The following is a 27621-nucleotide window of genomic DNA, read 5'->3' as shown; positions in this document are numbered from 1 at the left end:
GTGCCTCTTTGCCAAGTTAGCAGGGGTTTGGTCAGCCTGATGGATGCTCTCCAATTGGCTGTCAAAAGAGGGAGAGTGATTCTTTTGGATCTCTCAGTGGCTTTCAATACCATCAACCATGGTATTCTCCTGGGTTTTTTTGAAGGAGGTAGGTTGGTTCCATTCCTACCTCTCTGGCAGATTCCAGAAGGTGTTGCTTAGAGAAGGTGTCAGCAAAGTGTGGAGTCCCACAAGGCTCCATACTGTCTGCACTGTTTTTATCTGTTTTATGAATTTTTAACTGTTTTATATTATTTTTATATTATGTTTGAACTTGTACACTGCCTGGAGATTTCTATATCAGGTGGGATAGATAGATAGATAGATAGATAGATAGATAGATAGATAGAGAGAGAGAGATAACATTGAGAAAGGGAAGATGTTCTCCCTCTCTCACAACACTAGAACTAATGAAACTGATTGGCAGGAGATTAACGATGGGCCGAAGGAAATACCCCTTCACACAGCCTTAATTAATCTATGAAATTCACTGCCACAAGATGTGGCCACTACCTTAGATGACTTTAAAAGTGAATTAGGCAAATTCAGGGACAAGGCTTTGCATGCAGAAGGTCCCAGGTTCACTCCTTGGCAACAGGTAGGGCTACCCTCCAGTTTGGGCTGGGAAAGAATCTTGCCTGAAACCTTGGAGAAGCTGCTGCCAGTCATTATAGAGTAGACAATACTGAGCAAGATGGACCATTGGTCCAACTGGGTATAAGGCAGCTTCATGTGTTTCTATATTTCTATAACTGGCCCTATTCACCCCCAGCACAGTACCTCCAGTGACTGTTGCTGGTGTCTATCTTATGTTTCTTTTTAAATTATGAGCCCTTTGGGGACAGGGTTCCATCTTATTTGTTTGTTATTTCTCTGTGTAAACTGCCCTGAGCCATTTTTGGAAGGGCGGTATAGAAATCGAATGAATGAATGAATGTTCCTACTTCCAACTTCAGAGACAGTATGCCTCTGAATACTAGTTGCCGGGAGCAACAGTGGGAGATGGGGCATACCTTCCTTTCCAGCTTTTGTGCTTACCAGAGGTATCTGGTTGGCCACTATAGAAACAGGATGATGGACTAGATATACTTTAGCCTGATCCAGCAGGTCTTGTCTTATGTTCTTACTCTGCATGGATTGTAAACCTCTGATAATGAAAAACATCCTGCAGTGACAAACCAGTAAAACATAATGATCAGATAAACAAGTTGTTTTAGTAAGAATTAATCAGCCTATTTTCCTTTCACTATCTCTACATCTGGACTAAATTTGGTGCAAATCGAGGTCCACAAGTAAGATCTCTTGTACCTCAAATGTTCATGTGTCCGCCAGCTTGGATTGGGGTGGATGTCATCATTATAAACTGCACCATTGAGGTGTCCCTATGTGTCACTCACTACAGCTGTTCCAAATTTGGGTTCAAATCAGTTAGACAGTCCTCAAGTTAGTGCACTTGCACCTCAAAGGTTTATGCATCTGCAATCTTGGATCAGGGTGGGTGACATCATCACAAACTACACCAGTGGGGCATCCCTATATGTCCATTCAGCTGTAGCAAATTTAGTTCAAATCGGTCAGACTGTCCATGAGTTAGTGCACTTGCACCTCAAAAGTTTACATGTCCGCCATCTTGAATTGGGGTGGATGACATAGTCACAATCTATGACATTGAGGTATCCCTATGTGACCCTACAGCTGTAGCAAATTTGGTTCAAATTGGTTAAGCAGTTCACAAGTTATCCTACTTGTGCCTCAAAGGTTTATGCATCTTCCATCTTGAATTAGCGTTGATGACATCATCACAAACTACACCACTGAACTGTCCCTGTGTGTCACTCAATACAACTGTACCTAACCTGGTTCAAATCATTTAGACAGTCCACAAGTTAGCCCACATGCACCTCAAACATTCACGTGTCCACAATCTTGGAGTGGGGTAGATGACATAGTCACAATCTATGACATTGAGGTATCCCTATGTGTCCCTACAGGTGCAGCAAATTTGGTTTAAATTGGTTAAGCGGTTCACAAGTTAGCCCATTTGTGCCTCAAAAGTTTATGCATCTTCCATCTTGAATCAGTGTGGATTACATCATCACAGGCTATGCCATTGAGGTGTCCCTGTGTGTCACTCACTGCAACTGCACCTAATTTGGTTCAAATGGGTTAGACAAGCCGCAAATTAGCCTGCTGGAGCCTCAGAAGTTCACATGGCCTCCATTTTTAATGGAATGGATGACATCCTCACACACTGTGCCATTAGGGCATCCCTATGTGTCCCTATAGCTGTTGGAAGTTAAAGGACTTTGTGTTGTCTCTTGTCTCAGACAGTGGAGGACAGACAAGTGAGTCAGAGGGCTAGAGGGTCAAGACATTGGTCACCCCTTCTCCACTGTTCTGACACTATCCCTTTGGATATGTAGATTGCTAATCTCAGGGATTAAATTCCTTCCTCTCTCTCTTCCCTACCTGCCCTTCTACCTTGCAACATGGCAAGCCTCTCCCCCTGCACCATGTGTGCAGAGAAGATGCAGAATCCATCTGCATCCAGCTAGATAGATAGATTAGAGATCCTAACTCCTCACTTTCCTATCTAGAATGGAGTTCCTTAATAAATGCCTTATATATTGATTTGAAACTATGAATTGGCTCCAAGTTACTTTACTCTCAGCATACATGCATGCCTAACTAAATCCTCTGTGTTGTGCCTCTGTGCACTCTGCTATAATGAGAAAGGGATTCTCTCACCACAGAGAATTTCCAACAATAGCTGTAGCAAATTTGGTTCAAATACCTCCAGTGACTTGCTGGTGTCTATCTTATGTTTCTTTTTAGATTGTGAGCCCTTTGGGGACAGGGATCCATCTTATTTATTTATTATTTCTCTATGTGAACTGCCCTGAGCCATTTTTGGAAGGGTGGTATAGAAATTGAATAAATAAAATAAAATAAAATAAAATAAATTGGTTAAGCGGTTCACAAGTTAGCCCACTTTTACCTCAAAAGTTTACGCACCTGCCCTCTTGAATCGGTGTGGATGACATAATCACAAACTATGCCATTGAGGTGTTCTTGTGTGTCACTCACTGCAACTGAACCTACTTTGGTTTAAATTGGTTAGTCCACAAATTAGCCCACTTGTGCCTCAGATGTTCATGTGGCTGCCATCTTGGATCAGGTGGATGACATAATCACAAACTACACCATTGAGGTGTCCATATGTGTCCCTACAACTGTACCCGATTTGGTTCACATTGGCCCAGGCGTTGCAAAGTTGATGGGGGGCGGACACACACACGGACAGACACAAACACAGACACACACGCACAGAAAGACGGAAGATGTCATAAGCCTACTGGAAAGTAGGCTAAAAATAACTCCAGGCTGCTCTCAGCAGACAAAGCTTGCTATGTAGCAAAAAGTTCTGAAAACTTCCCCCTACAAATATTTTATGTTCTAACAAGAGAGAGAAAAATGTTTCACAATAAGCCTTGTTCCCCTCCCCGCTCCCGCTGCCGCCTTCGCTTTCTACTACTTTAATCATTCAAAATCTCCAGTGCTGGGTGCATCTAATTGTTTGCAGTATTTTCTTGGTTCCCTCTTTTGCCTCTAATTCTGGTTTCTCCCCATAGCCATGAAAGTCAAGCAGGGATCAAAGGATAAAAAGGCATATGTGCTTATGAACAAAACAATTTTCTAACCGAAAATTCAATCAAGGTTCTTTTAATCAGGACATAAATCTTTCAGACACACATCACAAAACTTACAGCAAACCTGACTGCCACTGGTATTTTTTCAGCTTTTCTGCAATTACAGCCCATCGGAGAGACACATGTGAGGGAAAGGAGAGTTATCTCAGGACAGGAGAGAGACCCTGTAAAAGCAGTTTTAAAGATGATGAACTATACTTTTTGTGTGTTTAAGTCTGGGGTTTCAGTCCTTTGGGGAGGGAATGAGATGAAATTGGTCTCTGGCAATCAATAAAATGAAATTTTCTTTTAACGGATACACTATAAACACTGAATCAGTCCTCCTTCACCTACCTCCAAAAATGCCTTCTGATGTGCCATTGTTTAATGGGGGGAGAAGAGTGGACAACTGTAAACAAGGCCATTTTTAAAGAGAGGGCTATCAATCGCTTTGTGTTTGGATGAGATATGATGTATTGGAATGATCTTCATTTAATCTTGATTTATTGCTGTCGAAAATGAATGTCAAATTTTGTAACTGGCTAACCCACTTACAACAATACTTGTGCCAATTCACATGATACATTATGAGTGCAAGTGTAAGAGTCATATGAACACTTGGAGAGCAAGAGAGCTGCTTTTACTGGCAGACAGAATGCACAGCGATCCAGTGACAGTGTGTGCTGCATTGGCGTGCTCTGAACTCATCACATTGGGAATAACCGTGTTAGCTCTGCTTGCATAGCTGCTCATTCTTTACAGGGCTGCCTTATGAGTCTGCAGTAGCCCTGGCACAGTGCACACCATCACCAGAACACGGCACATCATTTCAGCCACTGTTTTTATCCTGTTCGAGACTGAGCCATGGCTTCAACTGAAGCAGGGATCTGTGAGGGGCACAAATATCTAACAGCTCCAAGGAAAAAGAGGGTCCGGGCTCCAGATAGCACCAAGCAGGTAGTCAAGGGAGCTAGGGTACAACAGGCATGTGATGGATTTTGCTGCACAAGATGTTTAGAGCTGAATGCTGGATCGTAGAGCTTCTGTTCGGGTAGAGTGGGCTGGCCCTTCCTCTTCCCTGAGGAAGATACTGAGGCACTTCTCACGACCCGTGTGAAGCGCCAAATGGGGTTTGGCGGGGAGTCGATCAAACCTTTAGCCCTGGGCTACTGGTGGGATCGGCCATCCACATTACTACCATCCACATGTTGGTGGGGGCTGTGGGGATCAGGCCCCCAGAAGTCCCAGGATGCCCTGCGTGTGAGTGTAGGGGGGCATTCTAGGCTGACATCCAACACTGGGAGGCTGCTTGTAGCCTCCTGGTCGGGGGTCTACTTGTGTGTCGCTGCGTGCTGTAGCGGCACACAATTTTTTTAAAAAAACATTAATGGAGAGCTCACTCCGTTAACCTCATTTAAGGGGAAGGGGAATTAGATGCGCTAGCCGCCCTGGAACCACCTGGCTCACCCACAAATCTGTTGGTTCTGACGATCACTAGAAAGCAGGCTAGACGCCCGTAGCCCACTTTCTAGTGATTGTGGGAATAGGCCCTCAGTTTTAAAAGTTTTGCCACTTTTTTTAAGCATTGGCTGTGGTGGCTCCAGGAACCAGTACTTGTACTGGCAGCTCCTCAAGAGTCTATGACTTTGAGTCATAGAAACATAGGAAGCTGCCATATACTGAGTCAACCCATTGGTCCATCTAGCTCAGAATTGTCTACACAGACTGGCGGCAGCTTCTCCAAGGCTGCAGGCAGGAATCTCTCTTAGCCTTATCTTGGAGAACCAGGGAGGGAACTTGGAATCTTCTGTATGCAAGCATGCAGGTGCTCTTCCCCAAACAGCCCCATCCTCTGAGGGGAATATCTTACAGTACTCTCACATGTTGTCTCCCATTCATAAGCAACTAGGGCAGACCCTGCTTAGCTATGGAGACAAGTCATGCTTGCTACCACAAGACCAGCTCTCCTCCTTAGAGTCAGAAAATGAAGGCAGAGCTGTGTCCTTGGGTGGTGACGGGGATATTGACCCTGGTTCCCCGGTTCTCCTGCTGTTGAGAATTATGACATTGCAGAATCCCAAGATCTTGGTTGTGGAGTCTCCCCACTCTGTTTCAAACCATTAACTGAGATTGTCAAATTGTGGGTTGGGATCCCCAGGGGACTGTAAGCAACTTTAAAGGGGACTGAAGTCAACAGGGAGCTCTTGGGAGGCAGGGTGCCTAACTAACATCTCTGTGGTTTGAGGGCAAGTCATGGGTGACAGCTGGCAAACAGGTAGAGAGAATCTGGCAACCACCCAATTCTTCCACCACTCAAAAAGCCAAGGGAAACTACAGCACTGGCACTTCTTAGCTGATGGGATGGAAGAGAGTTTTCACTTAGGAGACAAGCTCTAGCAAAAGTGTCCTGAGAGGAAAATCTCTTCTGGTCCATTGGTCAAAGAAGGGCTGCTCATGAGGACAGCCCTGGGAGGAACTACAATCCCCAGGCATCCCAATGCGCCTCCCTGGACTCCACCACATGACTTCTTAGCAACTTGGCCTGCCCTCCCAGCATCCCTGCATGCTCCTAGCTTCCACAGCACAGGTACAGCGTTCTAATGTAGGATCCCCCTGCTCTGGACCCAACAGGTGTAAACTAGTGCTCATTGCACCATGAGCATCTGCCCTTGTGTGATAGCAGGAAAAGGTGTATCAGAACATCTGATACTTGTCCCCTTCACAGTCCTTATAGCTGCCGCAATAAGGAGCAAATCGTGATCAAAAATAAACTTGGGGCAAAAAATTAGATTGGCAGTCTCAAACATACACCCAGGTTTGAAAAACTAAGCAGAAGCAAACAAGCAAGCAAGCAAGCTCACTGAAGAAGTAAATGTGCTTTCTTCTCCTCTACAGTAGCTTTAATCATGGGTGAGGGTTGTGTAACTTCATATATTATTTTTATTTAGAGTTCACAGTGGCTGACAGATAGAGCAAGATGCATCAACCTAGCAATATTGCATTTGCACATACACTTGCACAGTACGTCAGCCAGTATCAGGACGTTTGAGAACCTCTGCTACCACTGAGTCGCAGTACATTCCCTGCAATGGATATGACGTATGGCAACTGAAGGGCCTCGTCCAGTTTGACATGCTGCTTCTCTGAATTCCTATCAAGACTGAGAATTCTAATGTTGCATGATCAGGCGATGTAAGGGAGTGGTGAAGATAATAACAACACTGAACATGTTGTTCTGGAAGAGACACAGATAATGGACTACAAGGAAAAAAATGTCTGGAAGGGGCTTAAAAATAGAGTAATAAAACATATCCCCAAGCAGCTGGCTTGCTGGGCTGCCTGGACCATTTCAAATTAGCTCAAGAAATTATTTTTAATGGCTCTCTCTATCTTGGGTGAAGCAGTGGGCAGAAGGAATGATAAAATATCCTTTTTGTCCGAGTAGCACTTATAATAACAGTAATAACCCCTGTAGCAGGAAACAAAACTCTAAAGGAGCATGTTATGTTTCAGAATTGATTAGTTTAGGACTTTCATGAAGCATACACTAAATCTTTCTAACCTATATTTTTGCAATAGTAATAGTTTTAGAAAATTCTGCTAAGTTCCAGTCTCCCCCGCCCCTGTCCCCAATACTAATTCAAATGTACGAAGAAGCAAGTGTTTCTGTATTGAATTAGCTTTGGGCCAGCTGCTTTGTGTGCCTTGCTCTCTCTGGCATGGTATGTTTCTTCATGAGGCAACATGTGCATGTGGGTGGGTGTCAAAAAGAGTTAGAAATATACTGTATGAGGATCTCTGAGTTCAACATAACCCTATGTGTTTGTGCCTGTATGACCAATGTACTTCCATTACTGAGCACCGCCTAGAGACTGATTGTATGAGGTGGTATAAAAAGGTAATAAATAAATAAGTGGAGAAATGGCATGCAGTTGTTTTCTCTTTGTAATTACTGGTTTCTAATATCCTCAGATACTAGCAAATAATCCCAAATGTGTATGTTTCTGACATGACGAACTTTAACATGCCTAACCTATTGATTGTTTGATATGGTGTGGACAAGATACTTGACAGGAACCAGGGTTTGTGACTAAGTCCTGTTGACTTTAACGGGAGTTAAGTTAGTCATATCTAACTTTTCTCAGACAGCCCTAAGCCTGAGCCCTTTAATACTTCATTACACAATGGAGACTTGTTCTGGGAAGGTTAGAAAGAGGGAACGATTGTCTTTCCTCTTCACCTTCCTGTAGAATTCTGTCCTTGAACCCAAAAATGTTCTACAGAGCTTCTGTTCCAGGAGCAATGTACACAAATACAATTCATTTCATTGCGGATCCCCCTTGTTTGAAATAATCACTCTAGAGCACTGGTCATCATTGCACAGCCTGCGGGCTGCTGGTGACCCATGCAGACCCCACTGGCAGCCCTTGACTTCCTCCCCCACCCTCACCACCTCTCCCTCACCGATGGGATGTGCATGCTCCCCTGCAGTTTCTGCCACATCTTCTCAGTGGCGGCAAGAATCAGGAAAGACAAAACGGTGCCTGACAAGCACCTTCAGCATGCACCCTCTCCCCTCATTGCTGGCACATGTGCCACTGGGGTGGCCACTGGCCGGGGCCAAGCACAGGCCCATGGAAGAAGGCTCAGGAGGCACATGTGAGGTGGGGGAGGGGGTGCCAGCAGCCCCCACTGCATAAGCAATGAAGATCACTGCCCTAGGGTTTGGGTTAAGTAAACCTGTGTATTCTAAACTGGGGGGGGGGATTCTGACTGCTTTATCTTATCTCACATTAATGATTTTGACCTTTTCAACAGATCATTGAGAATGAGTTGAAGGCATTTGGTAGTTACAGAATGTAACTGGTGGAATCATAAGCCAGCAACTCATGTAAAACTCTAAATAGGAAGTAGCAATTCCTTATAGTCATTGCTCAGTTATTCAGTAGGTGAGGGCAGAAGTCCTGATTTAGTGTCTGGGGCTCAGATTATTAGTGGATCACACCGGGGTGGATCCTGGTTCCTCTTTATCACTTCCAAAGGGGTCAGGGTCCCTTTGAAGGCCTCACCCCTGCCCCCAGACATTCAGCCTTTGAGGCCCGTGGAGCTGTGAATCAGGGCTGAATCCCAATTATAGTCCTCACAGTGCCAAGTCTCTAAGAACCAACTGAGAACATGCCCTCCTTTCTCAAACCAGTGCATGAGTGCTCAAGAAGCAATACACCCTACACCTGCTCCCTGACTACACTGAACCTGCCAGTTGTGATATGATTGCCTAACAACAAAAAGGGGGACAGAATGAAGTAGATTGGGCGTGGGGTGGGGAGGGTGGGTGGAACCTTCCAGACCTGGCTGATCTGTCAAGAAGCACAATGCCTTCAACAGGACAACCAGCAAAGCCTGTTCTGTGGCCAGGGCGGGAGAGGAGTCAAACAAATGGAGACTGAGGCCCAGCAGGGCAGTACTCTCTGGATGCTCAACTGGCCATGCCCCCCTCCAAACACCCAACTAATCCTGCAGCCTTGTGCTGTCTTTCAATGTTGGATGAGGCAAAGCCTCTACAACATTGGGTGGAGTGATATTCTATCAAGACATATGCAGGTTTAATTAACTGATTATTAGGAAACAAAGCAAGTGATTAGCAGTAAGTGGAAATCAATACGTCAATAGAAGGACTTGGGCACAGTATCTGAATACTATAATAGGTTGTACACAAGTATGGACCCACAACAAAATGTTGCTGTACATGTCCCAGTATATGTGTATGTGTTACTTGAGCCTGTGGTTGAACATGGTGAAAAAACAAAACTTAGCAACAAAGACAGGAGTCTCTGCTTTAACTTGGGACTTCTTTTATACACCCCCTCTTCCTGATATGGGTTTGTTTGGGGGTTGGGGGGAGGTTGCAGGGCACTGGTGGTCAGTTCCAGTTCCTTTTCATCCAGCCCTAAAGTCTGAGTAAATAAGATCATTCACATGGTCACTGCAGTCCAGTGGAGAGGGCACAGGGGGGAGGCAAGATCGCTCTTATCTTACCCCCAGACAATCCGGATCCTTGTGTGCGGTGCACAACTTGTGGGCCACATGATCCCCACTGCTCTGGGCAGTGTGGATTTCTGGAGACCAAGAAAATGCAGCCCAGCCTCCAGAGATCCCTAATGCACTACATGGAAAGTGTAGTGAACTGAGGGATTTCCCCTTAAGCTGAGTATTCTAGGTGCCCGGCTCTGTGTCTGCTTGGGCTGCATACACCCATTTACGCAGGTAAAAGCCCAGGGAAAATTCCAAGGCTACCTGGTGAGGTAGTGCCAGGATTGGCCACGACCCCAGTGCTTCACAAGAGCAGCCCTACCCAGGTAAGGCTGAGCAAGCCTGGGCAGGGCTGCTCATGTGAACAGCCTCAACGACTGGTGAGGGGTCAGTTTCTTGTTGAGTGTTCTCATCAATATTTGCTGAGGTTGCAGGAAGGGAAAGGGATTGTGGAATAGGTTATATCTAAAGGTGAATGTTGGTTGGTTGATTGGTTATTTATTTATTTATTTGTTTATTTAATTTATATACCGCCTTTCATTCAAACAATCCCAAGGCAGTTTGCAGCAAAATTTAAAAACAAGATTGTAAAAAAGACACAATTAAAATATTAAGCTAAAAACATAAAACAAATCTGATTAAAAATTTAAAACAAAAGCATAAAAGCACTACAGAGTACAAAGAGCAGCAGCAGAGACAATCAAATAAAAGCCTGGGCAAAAAGCCAAGATTTTACACTCTTTCTAAAAGCTGTGATGGAGACCGAGGAGCAAATAGCCACTGGGAGAGCATTCCAGAGGGGCAGCAATAGAGAAGGCCTGGTCCCGCATGCATGACAACCGAGCCTCCCTCGGAGCAGAGCCCCCTCAGATGACCTTGTCAAGCAGGCAGGAACCATTGGGAGCAGACAGTCCCTCAGATATCCCAGGCCCAAACCATTAAAGGCTTTAAAGGACAAAACCAGCACCTTGAATTGGACCCAGAAACAAAGCCAGTGCAGCTCTTTCAAAATGGGTGTGATGTGCTCCCAGTGGGCAGCTCCAGATAAAGCTCTAGCTGCCACATTTTGCACTAGCTGCAGTTTCCGGATATTCTTCAACGGCAGCCCCAGATAGAGCGTGTTACATTAATCCAGCTTTGACGTGACTAAGGCATGGGTAACTGTGGCCAGATCTGCCTTGTCGAGAAAGGGACGTAGCTGGCGCACTAGCCAAAGCTGTGCAAAGGCATCCCTGGCCATCACCTCCACCTGAGCTTCCAAAAGCAGAGCCGGGTCCAGTAGTACCCCCAAGCTGCGTACTTGCTCCTTCAAGGGGAGTGCAACCCCATCCAGAACTGGTAAAATCTCCTCATCCCGATTGGCTCTCCTACTGACCAACAGTACCTCCGTCTTGTCCGGTTTCAATTTCAGTTTATTAGCCCACATCCAACCCATCACAGCCTCCAGCCGTTGTTAGTTTCTTATGCGAGTATGTGTGCACATGCTCACGTACAATGACCGGTAGACTAACAGATTCAGTGTGCAACTTCCTCCTCCGTTCCTCAGGAGAGTTCACACACATACAATTGTTTTTAGGTTAATTTGGGGGTTTAACATCCCACACCAAGAGCTTAAATGTATCCTTCTTCCTCAGAAACATAAAGCTATGAAATGGCTGGTATGGTGAGAAAATGAAAGTGTTTGAGACACCTTTTTTTCCCTCGGAAGCAGAAGGGGTTGTAACTGTCTTGAGGGAGTATTCTTCAAGCTGAGAAATAGCCTGCTTTTTTTGTTCAAGCCCTCCTTCCCCTATTTGTCACTAAGCACCACTCACCTGCATATCTGTTAACTGCACTCTGAGCCCACAAATATTTTGTCCCATTCCTGGTACCTCACACTTGCTCGCATGTGCTCCAGTTATCCATCCATAAGACTCATAACATTTCCAGCTCTTTCAGAAATAGTACATAGATAGTGGTGTTTCAGACATGCTGTGAGGGAATAGACAATATGTGAAAACTATATATGTGATTAAGAACACTGGGTTTGGATATGCAACTTCTTTATAATTGCCAGGATGCTGCGTTATCTGTTTGCCTGTGTGGCCCTGTGAAGTCCAGTGGAAAGTGCGGCATCTCTCCTTTGGGGCTTTTGTCTTCCCCAAAGGGAGTGAGGGTGAGATGGCTCCAGGCCAGTTGGGTCCCAGTGGGGTTGAGCAGCCAAGACAGGGAGAACTGCAGGAAACAGCTCCTGTGGGGCCACCCTGGGTGTGGCAGGAAGCAGGAAATGAGACCAGGGAGGGGGCGGGACTTGGAGTAAGCTTTAAGCCTTTCAGCATTGTACTAGGTTATTTAAAGGCAAGGCAGCTGATGGTAAGGGCTGCTGTTGAGCATGAGAGCAGGAGTTCCCCTGGAGTAGGAACCAACTGGATGCAGTAAACCAGGAGGAAGACTACGGTGATGAAGTAACCTCCTCTCCTGGCTTACTCTGAGGCTGACCTTGGTTGTTCCCACCCTGCAATTCTGGAATCAAAAAGGACCAGGGACACAACTTCTCACCTTGGAGTATATAAAAAATGATGCATTACCTTTCTAAAGCTGCAATTTTGTGCACACTTATTTGCAAATAAGTCCCATTCAACCCAATGGGATTGATCGGTGATGTAAAATGTCAAAGGTTTGGTTATAAGTATGTTGCTGGAAAGGGCCAATAATGCTTCAGAACTGAGTTTATATATACAGCACAGGTAGAGCATCAAGAATTAACAAGTGGTGGTGGGGGGGGAGTCAGAAAACTCTGATATGGTGAATATAATCTGAGGTCATGGTAAGCACACACCTCTCAAGCATAACTGGCATAATTAAGCCATCACTTATAGCCATTCAATAAATTGAACACCTCGAAGATTCAAACTTCACCAGTTTACAAACAAGCTTAATTGGAAGTATGCAAATCATCTTTTGGAAAAAGCAGCCCTAAGAAATTTAATCTCAAGGGGAGCTAGCTGTAATAATATGTAAACGATCTGTCCTGCTTTGAATTATTATATGTCTCAATTTCCGCCCCCCCCCCCCGGTACATAAATTATTTGACATCATTTCAGAATGATCAGATTTAACATGGGTTTCATACAGAATCAGTTGTGATCATCCTATTGGCATTTTTGCTTCTGGCAACTTGATGCAATGTCATTGTTTAACAGAAAATATTTGCCTGTCCTGTCAAATAAAAACAGTGTCAAATCTATGGAGTGCTAAACTGGTTCTCCTGAGGGAGAGAATCAGGGATGTGCATGGAACTGGGCGGGGGTAGTTTGAAGGTTGGGGGGTCACACTTTAAGGGCGGGGTAGGGTGCACTTACACCTCCCTCCACTTTCCCCCCACCAGTGCTCTGTTATTCAAGGCTCCTTTGGGGCGGCAGCATACCTCCCCATCCCCTCTTTGCCCGGAAGTGCCTTAAAAGGACCTCCGCATGGGTTCATGCACATCCCTAGAGAGAATTTTGTTTGCTTAATACTAAAGCTGAATTTAACATATTAATTAAAAATGGGGGGACCCAATTTTGAGAGCTAGTCTTGAGGTAGCCAGCATGAATTGTCCCCTTTGCTAAAACTGGTTTGCTAAACCTGGTTCCCACCTGGTTTGCATTTAAATGGGAGACTACATGTGAGCACTGTAAGATATTCCCATAAGGGGATGAAGCCGCCATGGGAAGAGCACCCACGTGCTTGCATGCAGAAGGTTCCAAGTTTCCTCCATGGCATCTCCAAGATAGGGCTGATGTGAATACCAGTTCGTCCCTGGGTCCGCCTTTTAGCCAATCAAACAGACTCAGTGGGGATCAATTAGAGGCAATTTTATTTGCTGCTGCAGCCAGCAAGGTAAATCAATGGGCTATTGCTCTGCATTGAAATACAAATTGGTTATAGGTGCATCTTACATTTATACAGACAATCTGAATGATGTTGACACCCTAGACATAGTATACTTGGCAACAAAATGGTGGTCTAAGTATCTAGTATGCATGCGAAAGATTCATTGTTCATCTGGTGATCACCCCTTATTTGGTTACATCCTGTTTTCTTTAACTGTCAGCAAAGAACGGTGAGAACCAAGTTTCTTTAGATACATTTTAGTGGAGAGAGATAATTACGTTGATCATGAGAGGCCTTGTCCTTGAGCTGGCCTGAGCTGGGCTGGGGTTACTTTAAGTTAGAGTGAGGTATTCTAAGTAAAATGGAGTTACTTTGGTTTTCTAAAACACATCAATTCCCCCCTTAAACACTGCATCATCCTGAATCTTCAGGATGCCTTAAAGGTACAGCTATATGTATGGGTCTTACATTATGGCAAGGTTGAAAGGTTCTCATAAACATTTGGATTAAAGCTAGAATGCATTGTAAGCAGCGACATGTGATTATCAATACAAAGCGAATACATGCTATAACTAGAATTATCTTCTGTGCCTATAAATCAATAGGCTCTCCATATTAGTTAAATGAAAGTTCTAACTGTTTGGAAATATTAATAATAGCATAAACTCTTAGATGGAACTCTGTGTTTCCTGTGGCTAAAGGGTTTGGGACACATGTGGTTTTGGGATGCCTTAAACATTTGTGATGCATTAAGCATAGTTTTTACAGAAATGGTATGTGCTATGGCAGGCACATTGCATACAATATTCTAGAGCTACAAACATAATTCTATACATCACATACACATATCCTTAACCACCCATATCTGGCATGATTTGATATAGATAAAAAGTTTTATACATAACAGCAAGGTGTACATATAAAGATCAAGAGAGACTACTTCCTGCAACCTTATACAAGCTGCTGCCAGTCTGTGCAGACCATACTGAGCTAGAAGGACCAATGTTATGACTCAGTATAAGGCAGCTTCCTATGTTCCCATGTTCCTGTTATGTTCACCACTGGGCTATTATGTTTCTTTATCCAAAAAAAAAGACTTTGATACATTCATGGCAGACAGTTACCATCCTATGAAATTCCTATTCTATCCAGGAAATAACTTGGCCAAAGAGGCTCTTAAACATTAGGCTCCTATAAACTGGAAATGATCGACACTGAATAGACTAGAACATTGTTCTCATCACTTTTACTGTAGCATATGGTCATTTGTTTCACCATCCTGTCAGAGGATTTTGTTCCTATAGCTTACTATATATATGATTCATTTATGTATACAAAACAGTAATGAAGTATAAATGGTTGCATTGCCTTCTTTGTTGCTATCTACTATATAAGACCTCATGCCTGTCCTACCTTGAGTTGGCTAATAAAGACCTCTAGGGGAAATACAGTGATTGCTTTGCCATAGGAAGCTACTCTATCTCAGCCTGCTCAGCATCTGGATGGAAATCAACCCAATGATAATATGATAAGCACATCATTAACACAATTGAGAGTGAGCCATTTTCATATTAATAGCTTTTGCCCATGAATTAATGAACACCATTCAACACTGTAATGGGGACATCACTTAAATTACATCACAAGTTCATAACAGGCAAGGAGACTATTAATAAAGTGGAACTTAGTATATGGGTTAATAATATTTCCTACTATAGCATTAACAAAGACTTTTATATTTGCCACTATGCTGCTATCTTATTGAGCAACAAACCCTCCTGCACATTTTTCTGTTGTCAGTGTCCTCTGAATTGTCCTTTTTTTGCAAGTTTGAAATGTGAAAAGAAAATTTTCCAGAATCAAGGACATTGTGGTATTTTTGGTTAATCCATTACTTGATCCAGGTCAGTTTTTGAATGGAGCTTTCTGGTGCCATGCAATACAACAGTAGTGCAGCCTGCATTTATTTATTTATTTATTTATTTATTTATTTATTTATTTATTTACCGCCTTTCATTAAAAGACAACCCCAAGGCAGTTTACAAAAGTTAAAACATACAATAAAAAGGCAATAAAAACATCAAGCTAAAAAAATATAAAAATATATAAAAACAGGCATAAAAACAATACAACAGGTAAAAACACACAGAAGCAGCAGTAAAAACAATTATGTAAAAGCCTGGGTAAAAAGCCAAGTCTTTACAAGCTTTCTAAAAGCCGTGGTGGAGTCCGAGGAACGAATGGCCACTGGGAGAGCATTCCAGAGTCTAGGAGAAGCAACAGAGAAGGCCCTGTCCCGAGTGCACGAAAGCTGGCCCTCTCATTGTCAGCACCCGGAGCAGGGCCCCCTCAGATGCCCTCGTCAAGCGGGCAGCAACCCTTGGGATACCCCGGGCCCAAACCATTAAGGGCTTTAAAGGTCAAAACCAGCACCTTGAATTGAACCCGGAAATGAACCAGCAGCCAGTGCAACTCTTTCAAAATGGGGGTGATGTGTTCCCAATGGGCAGCTCCAGATAAAACCCTCGCTGCCGCGTTTTGCACTAGCTGCAGTTTCTGGATATTTTTCAAGGGCAGCCCCACGTAGAGCGCGTTACAGTAATCCAGCCACGACGTGACTAAGGCATGGGTAACCATGGCAAGATCTGCCTTCTCGAGAAAGGGACGCAGATGGCGGACTAGCCGAAGCCGTGCAAAGGCACCCCTGGCCACCGCCTCCACCTGAGCTTCCAAAAGCAGAGCCGGGTCCAGTAGTACCCCCAAGTACCCCCAAGTAGTACCCCCAAGGAGTAGAGGTGGGGCTAACAAACAGCCAGCAGCAAGAGCATTAAAAGCAGTCTACACTTGCCTTTCGGTAAACAACCCCTATTTCATTAAACCATTAATATTCCTCATTCTAATCCACTGCCATGTCCTTTTATGCTACAACTCTTTCCTTTGGATTCTACAAATATGTTCAGTCTTATTAAGTTTTACTCTTTTTAATGAATTGTCACAGCCAAGATGTCTCCTGATAGAAAAGGTACCCTGACGTTTTTGGAGGGGGAGGTGGTGATCTATGGGCATTACATCTCTCTATAGAACATCAGAACATCAAGTAGAACATCAAGCAGGTGGTGGCCATGACATCTGTCCTGTCTCTGCACTAGAATGAGCAAGCCAGCTTGGCAAGTCTTGATTGGCCATTTGTCATAATAGGGAAGGACCTACTGTGAAATGAAACTCAGGAAGGCAAGAACCAGCATTAGATTTTACAAAGGATGAAAGGATTTCCTACATTCCATTCCATTATTGTTATGTGAGTTTTCTCTGTCCTGCATTCTGCTTTACCTGCAGGGTCATAGCTATAATTGAAAAAGGTGGGACAAATGTCACTGAGTCTTAAAGGAAGGGCAGCCCCACCGGCTGGGCAAAAGACCTCTCTCCCTCATGCCTTTCTGATTCACCGGCACGCTGTTGGTTCCTGGTCAGAGGATTTATTTCACCTTCAATTTAGATGAGTTATTTGAGACATCTGAGGTCAAGGATAGGCACAATGAACATTTTTTTAATATCTTCCTTTGTTGTAATGATCAGCACAGTGGAGGGATCAAGGGCAATGTCTACGGATCAGAAAGAAATGCAACTAGTGGTGAATTTATCCTCTTATGTTCTGAATGATAATGATGTAAGGAACAGACCCAGCCAACCAACTCACATGGAAGGAATTATCTGTGAGTCACCATCCCTGTTACCTGGTGAGCAGACTGGGTTTAAAATTAATTAAAGAGAAAAGAAGAATTTTTGGTAGATTCTATCGCTGCCACCAATCACTCCTTAGTAATTTTCCCTAACTGGAAGAGAGCCATAAAACTTCCAGTTCCAAATGGGGTTCTCTCTCTCTCTCTCTCTCTCTCTCTCTCTCTCTATATATATATATATATATACATACACACACACGCACACGCACACGCACATGCACACACTTAAGTGGAGCTGTAGCCAGCTGTTTGGGAGCATGTGAACTAGAGGCTTCCCCTCCCCCTCTCCCAGAGCCAGTCAAACACTCTGAGAAGGCTTGTAAAACAAAGAAAACAATTTATTGCTTTATTTTTTGTAAAAAAAAGAATAAGCCAGTTCAGGAGCGTAGCTTTTGCAACATAATATTAGCTTAGAGGTTACAAGAGTACTAAAAATGCCCAGATGTTCTCAGGCAGTGCTTAACCTTTTCATTACTAGACGGAAGTTGAAGATAAGTAATTGCAAAAGCAGATACTTTGGAATACAAAGCAACACACAAAAGAAAACAACTTCTAATGCAAGTCTTACTAAAACACTTTCTCCTAAGTCTGACCTTCTGAAGCTATAAGCCCTGACTTCCTTCCCTTGGATCTCACCAGGACCTAGGTGAGATCAATCCCTGAAATCTCTGCCCATCAGGGATTTGTAGAATCTGACAAGACTCCATTGTTCCTTCTTCACCTGGGCACACCTTTCTTCCCAGAAGACCCTCAGGAGCCCTTTAGACCCACCCAGTAGTCAACCAATTGGGTCATGACCTAAGGTCTCCAGTCTGTCAGTCAAGGTCAACAGCTTTTTCCCAGTTAACTCTATCAGTGCTGGCTGGCTGCCCATTGCAAATGAATTAAATAAAGGTCTTTCATTTGTTCCTACATCCTATTGCAACACCTCTCCTACTAGAATTAACTTAGTTAGATTATTAAAACTGAAGGAAACACTTGAGGATTCTCCTTATTATATACGAGATGTATTTAGACCCAAGTCAGCTTATGTACCAGTATCACAGAATCCTAATATTTGTACTTTTGAAAGAGTAGTCTTGAAGCGATATTGAAGCTATAGAAAATAGGAAGTATACACTTTAATTATATGGTTGGGAGAAAGGTTGTTTTATATTAATTAAAAATAATTCCAATATTGTCATAAAGCCAGGTGATAAAGCCATTGTTATTTTAGATAAAAAGATAATTTATCATAAATTTATTGTCAGTTATATGATTCTAATTGTTGTAAGATCATTGGGCATGATCCCAAGAAGGGAATCCAGTTTGTTGTTAAGAACCTATGGCTTTGGCTTGTATTTATGATCAGAGTGGACAATTTTTGATTAGGGAACATGCTAGAACTCTGGTATTTTATATCTTACCTAAAATACACAAGGAAGATTTTTCTTCACCTGGAGCTTTTTCAGACAGTGCTTTCAGCTCTCAGCATATCCGACAAGCAAAGACACTTCGAATAAGAATCATGCCATTATAGAAGTCGCTCCTCTCTTCTCCTCTCCTCTCCTCATTTTCTTTTGTGTATGTTCGCACTGCTTGCTTTCAGGTTTTCCTTTTGACCAATAGCTTCCTAGAGCCAGCCAGCAAAACATTGCCTGAAAACTGGTTTCCCCACTATTTGCATATGTAGAAGGCAACTTCCTATATGCAACTCAAAAGCTTGACTGGCAGCCGCTCTTTCTTTATCCAGAAAAAGTAGCTGAAATACATGATATTGTTTACCCTGGACATAAATCGGGCTAAGCTTAAATTCAGAAGGAACAACCCAAGTTGTGTGTGAAGTGCTCCCAAAGATCTCACATGGACCTCAGCAACAATCTGGCCAATGTGTGAATGCACATACTCCCTTCTGGCAGAGATTCGTGGTAAAATCTCTGTCTGAAAAATCTCCTGGAAGACCTATTGTTTCAGGAACAGGAACAGGATTAGAATATTTAGCCCAGTATTTGGATTCTTTTTTATAGCCATTTGTTACTTTAAGTTCATCTTATATTAGAGACACCAAACATTTTGTGAGAATTACAAAGAATATCACATGTACTTAAGTGTTTAAATTTGTAAGTCTGGATGTAACTTCTTTATATACTACTATCCTGCATGAAGGAACCAGCTCACTTATAGAATTATTTTTGAATGCTAGATCAGTCTTAGATCTGCCTATTCATGTTTTATTAGGTCTTAGATATTATCCTTGAGAAAAATTATTTCAATTTTGATTCTTATTGTTATTATTATTTTCTGATTAAGGGAGTGACCATGGGTAGTCTTGTTGCCCCGAGTATAGACAATTTATATATGTCACACTTGGAGAATGTTTCTTTTCACCACAGCTTTATAGTTGTTCTGTAGCACAGAACACAGGCGGGAGGAGAAGGAAATAGGAGGCAGGGGTTCATCATCATCACTTCATGTCCCAGCGCCGACACCAACCAGGCTATGCATCTGTCTACCTATCTGTTGGTGGTTTCTGGTGATGTCAACATTTTAATCTAGGAATTGGAATGGTTACACAAGTAGTTTTCTGCAGTTTTGTTGGTTTGATAAAGGTTACCAATTCACACTAGCACATATGTAGATTAATTAAATCACAGTTCCAAAAGAAAACTTATGATCACACAATTGCATCAGAATTCTTTTTTTGATTTGATCAACACACATATGCACTGCAGTGCATCATAACATGTAAGGAGAAAAGATGTAAATGGAAATGTGTATATAGACAATGACTGACATCCTGACTAAAGAAGCACTGGAGCAAAGGGAGATGCACTGGTGCTCCTACAAAGTTCTAAACTAATGCACCACAACACTTGTGTGTATATGGGGTAATATATCCCTGAGGGCTATGCAGTTCTTGAGGACATATTTTTTGGTAGCATATTTTTTGGGGAACATATTTTTTGGGGAAAAGGACATATTTTTTGGGGAAAAGGAGGTCATCCAAAAATATGCCCATGACTAAGCCAACAGTGGAGCTAACTATATACACCAGTGTGTGTGTGTGTGTGTGTGTGTATCTATATATATCTCTATATATATCTAGATAGATAGATAGATAGATAGATAGATAGACAGACAGACAGACAGACAGACAGACAGACAGACAGACAGACAGACAGATAGATAGATAGATAGATAGATAGATAGATAGATAGATAGATAGATATAGATATATAGTATACTTCCTCCTCCAAGGTTTCTAGGTGGTGAACAATAACAATAATATAAAAAATAAATTAAAGGACAAAAGCCTGGTGAGAAAAGTAGGACTTAAGAAGGGCCATAAAGGCCACTAAGGAGTGGACTGAACATATCTGGAGGGGAGGGTGTTCCAAAGAAGAGGGATGGCCACAGAGATGGCCCTCCTATGGGCTCAGGCACCACATACTAGGGATGTGCACAAATCAATTTTTTGATTCAATTTGTGCCCAAAACAAATACCCCTGATTTGTATTGTGTCCAAATCTACCCCTCAGAATTACCCCAGATTCAATTTGTATTTGTTTTGATTCAATTTGTATTTGGATTGATTTGGACCAATTATCAAGGCCCTAGGGGGACCAAATTTAGGTGGTAGGTAGGTCCCCATGGGTGCAACCTACCACCCAAATTTCAAAGCAGTGGGCCATTTGGTTGATTTTTAATGAATTGTTTTAGTTTTTACTGATTTTGAACATTTCTGCCATAGGAAATACTGGGGGTTCAATGTCACCATATCCTAACCTTAACACGGATCTCCAGCTTTTGTTAAAAAAAAAAGCTGAGCTCTAGCCCTTTTAGAAGTGGAGTTATGGAGCAAAATGTGCAGTCATTATTTTTGAAGTGTTCAGTATCTTTGGTGTATAATAACTTTTCTTCATAATGAATCGTTATGAGGATTCATTGCACACCTTCATTTCTTCTGTTCATTTTGACTGTCACTGGACAGTGCCAGCTGTCAACTGCCATGTGTCAACTACACCCTCTCCACACACATACACTGGGGTACTCAATTTATTTTTTAGGTATTTTTGAAGTGTTTAGATTCTTTGGTGTCTTCATTATACACCTTCATTTCTTCTGTTCATATTGACTCCACTGCTATGCAGGTGGGGGTGGGGAATTAGTGGTATCCCGTGCTCCAACTACCCCCCAACCCCCAAACCACTGGGTACTCAATTTATATCTAAGGATTTTTTTGAGGTGTTTAGACTCTTTGGTTTGTAATGAATCCTCATAGGGATTCATTATGAGGAAAGGTTATTAGACACCAAAGAGCCTAAACACTTGAAAAAAAAACCCTAGAACATAAACTGAGTAGTACCCCACTGCCTTGCGGTTGGGAGGAGGGTGTCGTTGGCACATGGCAGTTGACAGTTGGCACTGTCATGGGAGGAGAGCTTGTCTTGTGTTAGCAAACTTGACTTGTCCCCTTAGCTAAGCATAGCCCACCCTGGTTACAAATGAATGGGAGACTAGAAGTGTTAGCACTGTAAGATATTCTCCTCAGAGGATGGATCTGCTCTGGGAAGAGCATCAGAGGGTTCCAAGTTCCCTCCCTGGCATCTCCAAGATAGGGCTGAGAGAGATATCTGTCTGCAACCTTGGAAAAGCTGCTCCCAGTCTGTGAAGACAATACTGAGCTAGATAGACCAATGGTCTGACTCAGTATATGGCAGCTTCCTATGTTCCTATGTTCCACAGTCCAAAAGACTGTCAAAATGAATAGAAGAAATCAAGGTGTGTAATGAATCCTCATAGGAATTTAGGAAAAGTTCTTATACACTGAAGAATACAAACACTTGAAAAATAGTGACCACACATTTTGCTCCATAACTCCACTTCTACAAGGGCTAGAGCTTAGGTGTTTTTGTTTGTTTGTTTGTTTGTTTGTTTGTTTGTTTGTTTTAAATGAAAGCTGGAGAACTAGGGAAATTAATAGGATAACTAATAGGATAATCGATTAATAAATCGATTTGTACCTGAATCAATTTGCACATCCCTACCACACACTATACTAGGGCCCAGGACACTAAGGAGGGCTCACTAAGAAGACCTCACAGGACAGGATACAACTGGCCAAGAGAGGCGATCCCAGAGACTTAGTTAAACCTTTCCGAAGCTCTGGTATTTCTCCCATTGCACTTGTTCTTCCTCAGTCAAAATGTCAACCTGTGTACCTAAAAATCTTGAAATCAAAAGCGGAATAATGGTGGATTGCTAATACATCTGTGCTGCTCTCGAGTGACCTGTCCTGCCCACGCCCCACAATATAGTCACTCCAGGCGGATGCTGCATGGCGAGGCCTTCTGAATAAATTATACCTCTCCTCACTTTGGCTTTGTTGTTGAGCAAGGAGCACCATGGCCATTCAGTATTCCAGAGGCCCAGCCCACCCACAGTGGCAGTAGTAGGAGCCCTTCCACACGTCCTTGTAGTTTCTCCCTATTGCCCATTAAGCCCAGGTCCAATGTGGGGGGGCACTATTATAGTGGGGGTACTGGAACAACTTGACTGCAGGTGGCCCTAGACACACGATAGTAGAAAAGTCTGGAAACAAGAACCAAGCACAGGGTCATAGGAGATTACTGGAGACTGCAGAGTGAGAAGGTTTTGGAGCCTCAAGGCAAATAGTGGAAGTTAATATCTTACTCATTTGCCTGTTTAACATCATCCTTCCATCTTAGATGTTTCAGAAATGGTACATCTCAGAAGATAAGGGCCTATGATAAACAGAGAAGGGGTTGATAGTCCTTACACCTAGCAGTTCAGATCACCTATACTTCCTGTGAATTGCCCAGGAGCAGTCCATTCATGAGGCAAAGCCACCCTGAGTGGCTTATGATAGTTGTGAGTTGTCTTTACACAATCCCATATTGATTCTACATCATGTTTAATTTTTAACAGGCCTGCTTCAATCCTGTGCAGCATAGTTCTACTGTATACATTACTTTCATATGTCATAGAATCCCTCAAAGCAAGACACAAGGATGAATCTGTGAAGGTTGAAATGGTGCCACCTGTCACTTGAAAGTTACAGAAAGAAAACCCTTATTTCTACCTTTCTTTTAACAACTCCCAGTTTTTAAGATTGCAAATGCTGTTAACCTTTTGAAAGTATTCTGCATAGTAGTGCATTTCTCTATATATCATTGGAAGTCACCCACTTCAGTATGGAAAGCTAAAAACAGGACAGAATCTGGACATAAATGTCCTATATTAAATAATTACAATGTATGTTTTCCTAAGATAACTTTGCCATTTCCTTAGAGTTCTCATCAGTGTGTCCCACAGCATGGGTTGAACAGATGAGATGAATAGTACTTTTTTCCGACTGCTATTATGGGACCTAAGAAGTTAATTACTGGAGATAGTTGGATTATTATTTTATTTTCTCTCAGAATTCATCTGGGACTCCATTCAATTTGCTATGTAGCACCATACTTGGAGTCCACTTTAGACACAGCCAATTATATAAGTCCATCAACAGCTATTTGATTATAGGAACAATGGAGACAGAAGGCATGTGTTCTGTGGTGAATGTAGATTAGAAAGAGGTCACTCTGACATACATAATTAGTTTTAGAATTCCCAGTTAATAGGTAGTATGCTCTTTATGCATCCACACATTTGAGGCTGTGACTGGAGGAGACCTGGTCCAGCCCTTGTCTCCTTTTTTGCCAGCAGTGCCATGCCTTGCTGCACTGCTTGCAAAATGATGCAAGGTATATATGGCAAGTCTAAATCACTGTGAAAACAACATTTGCATAATACTTTGGTCATGCTGCTTGCATTTCCCTTTGGAAACATTTGCGCTGTTAAATAATTATGCAAATTCCAAATAGATGGCTGGCTGCAAAGGATACATCTTCAGGTGCCTTGAGAAAATTAAATAGATGCTTAAGCAAGGACACAGTAAAGAATTGATTTGAAAGATCTAGATGTTCCACCCAGAACAAAGTCACTAGTTAATATATCTGTACAAACACATTTGCACTACAAACTCAAATTAGCAAATGGAAGGACAACCTGAGGTCAGCTGAGCTCCCAAATGAGTGTGGTGACCCACCACCCCATCTCACGGGCTGGAAGGGCTTTTGCCCAACTTGTGTATCTGAGCAAAGAGGCACCTTTTTAAGGTGGTGAGTTTCTTTGTTTAGCAGGGGGAGAGCAACTGGCCCTATCCACCCTCAGCACGGCATCCCTCCAGTGGTTGTTGTTGTTGTCTGTCTTATGTTTCTTTTTTAGATTGTGAGCCTTTTGGAGACAGGGATATTGAGAGATATACACACACACGCATATACATTTTATACACACACAGACACATGCATACACATGCTTTGGGAACTTTGGTTGAAAAGCAGTATATAAATATTAGTCATATTCATATTCATATCTTTTTCAAAACAGCTTTTACACAACTATTAAGAATACAGGAACTTCATAAATTTGTCAACTCTAGGATGACAATATACAGGTCGACCTCTCTATATGTCATACTGTTAATTGGGGTTCGACATACCTGTGGTAATAAGAACAGAAGAACAGCCCTGTTGGATCAGGCCCAAGGTCCAGCATCCTGTCTCACACAGTGGTCCACCAGATGCTACTGGAAGCCACAGGCAAGAGTTGAGGGCATGCCCTCTCTCCTGCTTTTACTCCCCTGCAACTGGTACACAGAGGTATCCTGCCTTTGAGGCTGAAGGTGGCCTATAGCCCTCTGACTAGTAGCCAATGATAGACCTCTCCTCCATAAAGTTATCCAAGCCCCTCTTAAAGCCATCCAGGTTGCTGGCTGTCACCACATCTTGTGGCAGAGAATTCCACAAGTTGATTATGTGTTGTATGAAAAACTACTTCCGTTTGTTGGTCCTAGATTTCCTGGCAATCAATTTCATGGGATGACCCTGGTTCTAGTGTTATGTGAGAGGGAGAAGAATTTCTCTCTATCTACTTTCTCCATACCATGCATGATCTTATAGAACTCTATCATGTCTCCCACAGTTGTCTTTTGTCTAAACAAAGTAGCCCCAGATGTTGTAGCCTAGCTTCATAAGAAAGGTGCTCTAGGCCTCTGATCATCTTGGTTGCCCTCTTCTGCACCTTTTCCGGTTCTACAATGTCCTTTTTGAGATGTGGTGACCAGAATTGCATGCAGTACTCCAGGTGTGGTTGCACCATAGTTTTGTATAAGGACATTATAATATTAGCAGTTTTATTTTCAATCCCCTTCCTAATGATCCCTAGCATGGAATTAGCCTTTTTCACAGCTGCCACACATTGAGTCGACACTTTTAACAAGCCGTCCAACACAACCCCAAGATCCCTTTCCTAGTCAGTCACCGACAGCTCAGATCCCATCAAAGTATTCTTGAAGTTGGGGTTTTTCGTCCCAATGTGCATCACTTTACACTTGCCAACATTGAACCACATTTGCCACTTTTGCCAAACTCACTCAGTTTGGAAAAATCCTTTTGGAGCTCCTCACAATCTGTTTTGGATTTCACTACCCGAAAGATTTTGGTATCATCTGCAAATCTGGCCACCTCGCTGCTTACCCCTACTTCTAGATCATTTATGAATAAATTAAAAAGCACTGGTCCCAGTACAGATCCCTGGGGAACGCATTTCTTACTTTCCTCCATTGTAAACTCTACATTTATACCTACCCTCTGTTTCCTGTCTTTCAAACAGTTAGCAATCCACACATGTACTTGTCCTCTTATCCCATGACTGCTAAGTTTCCCCGGGAGTCTTTGATGAGGAACTTTGTCAAAAGCTTTTTGGAAGTCTAGGTATACTATGTCAACTGGATCACCTTGATCCACACACTTCTTGACACTCTCAAAGAACTCCAAAAGGTTGGTGAGGAAAGATTTACCTTTGCGGAAGCTATGCTGGTTCTCTTCCAGCAGGGCCTGTTCTTCTATGTGCTTTACAATTTTAACTTTGAGGATGCTTTCCATCAATTTGCCTGTAACAGAAGTTAAGCTAACTAGCCTGTAATTTCCCGGATCAACCCTGGATCCCGTTTTGAAAATTGGTGTTACATATGCTACTCTCCAGTCCTCCAATACATAGCCTGATTTCAGGGATAAGTTATATATTTTAGCAAGGAGGTTGGCAATTTCATATCTGAGTTTTTTGAGGACTCTTGGATGGATGCCATCCGGCCATCGTCCCAAAATAGGCATCCGACCCCGTCATATGCGGGATACAAAGGGTTAAGTTCTGTGTTTCCACAGTGTTGGGTGGCCAGAAATTACCTCTGAAGTCATTTTGGGAGCATTTTGGTTTGAATTTGGTTTGAATTGAATTATTATTTCTCTGTGTAAACCACCCTGAGCCATTTTTGGAAGGACGGTATAGAAATTGAATTATTATTATTATTATTATTATTATTATTATTATTATTATTCATAATCATCATAATCATCATAATCATCATCATAATAATACGGACCAAACTGCTGCACATGGTCAGTGCACATCCTTAATCTTCAGTGCTTGACATGTACAATGATACACTTCATATCTGCAACCTATAATTGAGGAAGCCTGTGCCCAGATTTACTTTTGAAATGAATACACGTACAGCTATTCACATAAAGCTCAGCAGAGGAAAGGACGAGACCATCTACTTCCCATTCAGTGCTGCCCAGGTTGAGAGTCTCTGTGTGTGCACTGTTTGCTCCTTTTGCTGCTCCCTGCCTGCTCCTTGCTTCCCCTGTGGGACTGCAGCCTGCTGCCCCTGCTGAACATCTCTGGGGAGTGAGTATAGTACTGGGGCCAGGGGTAAGTGACTCAGCAGTTCCTGGTACCACCTGCTCAGCTACCCCCCAAGCCACAAGCTACTGGAGTACTCAGTTTATATTTTAGGAATTTTTAAGGAGTTTAGACTCTTTGGTTGAATCCTCATAGGGATTCATTATGAGGAAAGGTTATTAGACTCTGAACATTTTTTTAAAAATTCCTAGAACACAAACTGAGCAGTACCCCACTGCCTTGCAGGTGCAGTGGGGTGTGTGTAGTTGGCACATGGCAGTTGACAGTTGGCACTTTCCAAAACAGTCAAAATGAATAGAAGAAATGAAGGTGTGTAATGAATACTCATAGGGATACATTGAGGAAAATTCCTCAATCACCTAAGAATCCAAACACTTGAAAAATTGAGACCAGACATTTTGTTCCATAACTCCACTTCTACAAGGGCTATAGTTTAGCTTTTTTTTTTTTTTTTTAATGAA

This window comes from Hemicordylus capensis, chromosome 2 (genome assembly GCF_027244095.1).
Source record: "Hemicordylus capensis ecotype Gifberg chromosome 2, rHemCap1.1.pri, whole genome shotgun sequence".
In the NCBI taxonomy this organism is placed as follows: domain Eukaryota; kingdom Metazoa; phylum Chordata; class Lepidosauria; order Squamata; family Cordylidae; genus Hemicordylus; species Hemicordylus capensis.
The sequence above is the reverse complement of the archived record's forward strand: the minus strand, read 5'-3'. Positions refer to the sequence as shown.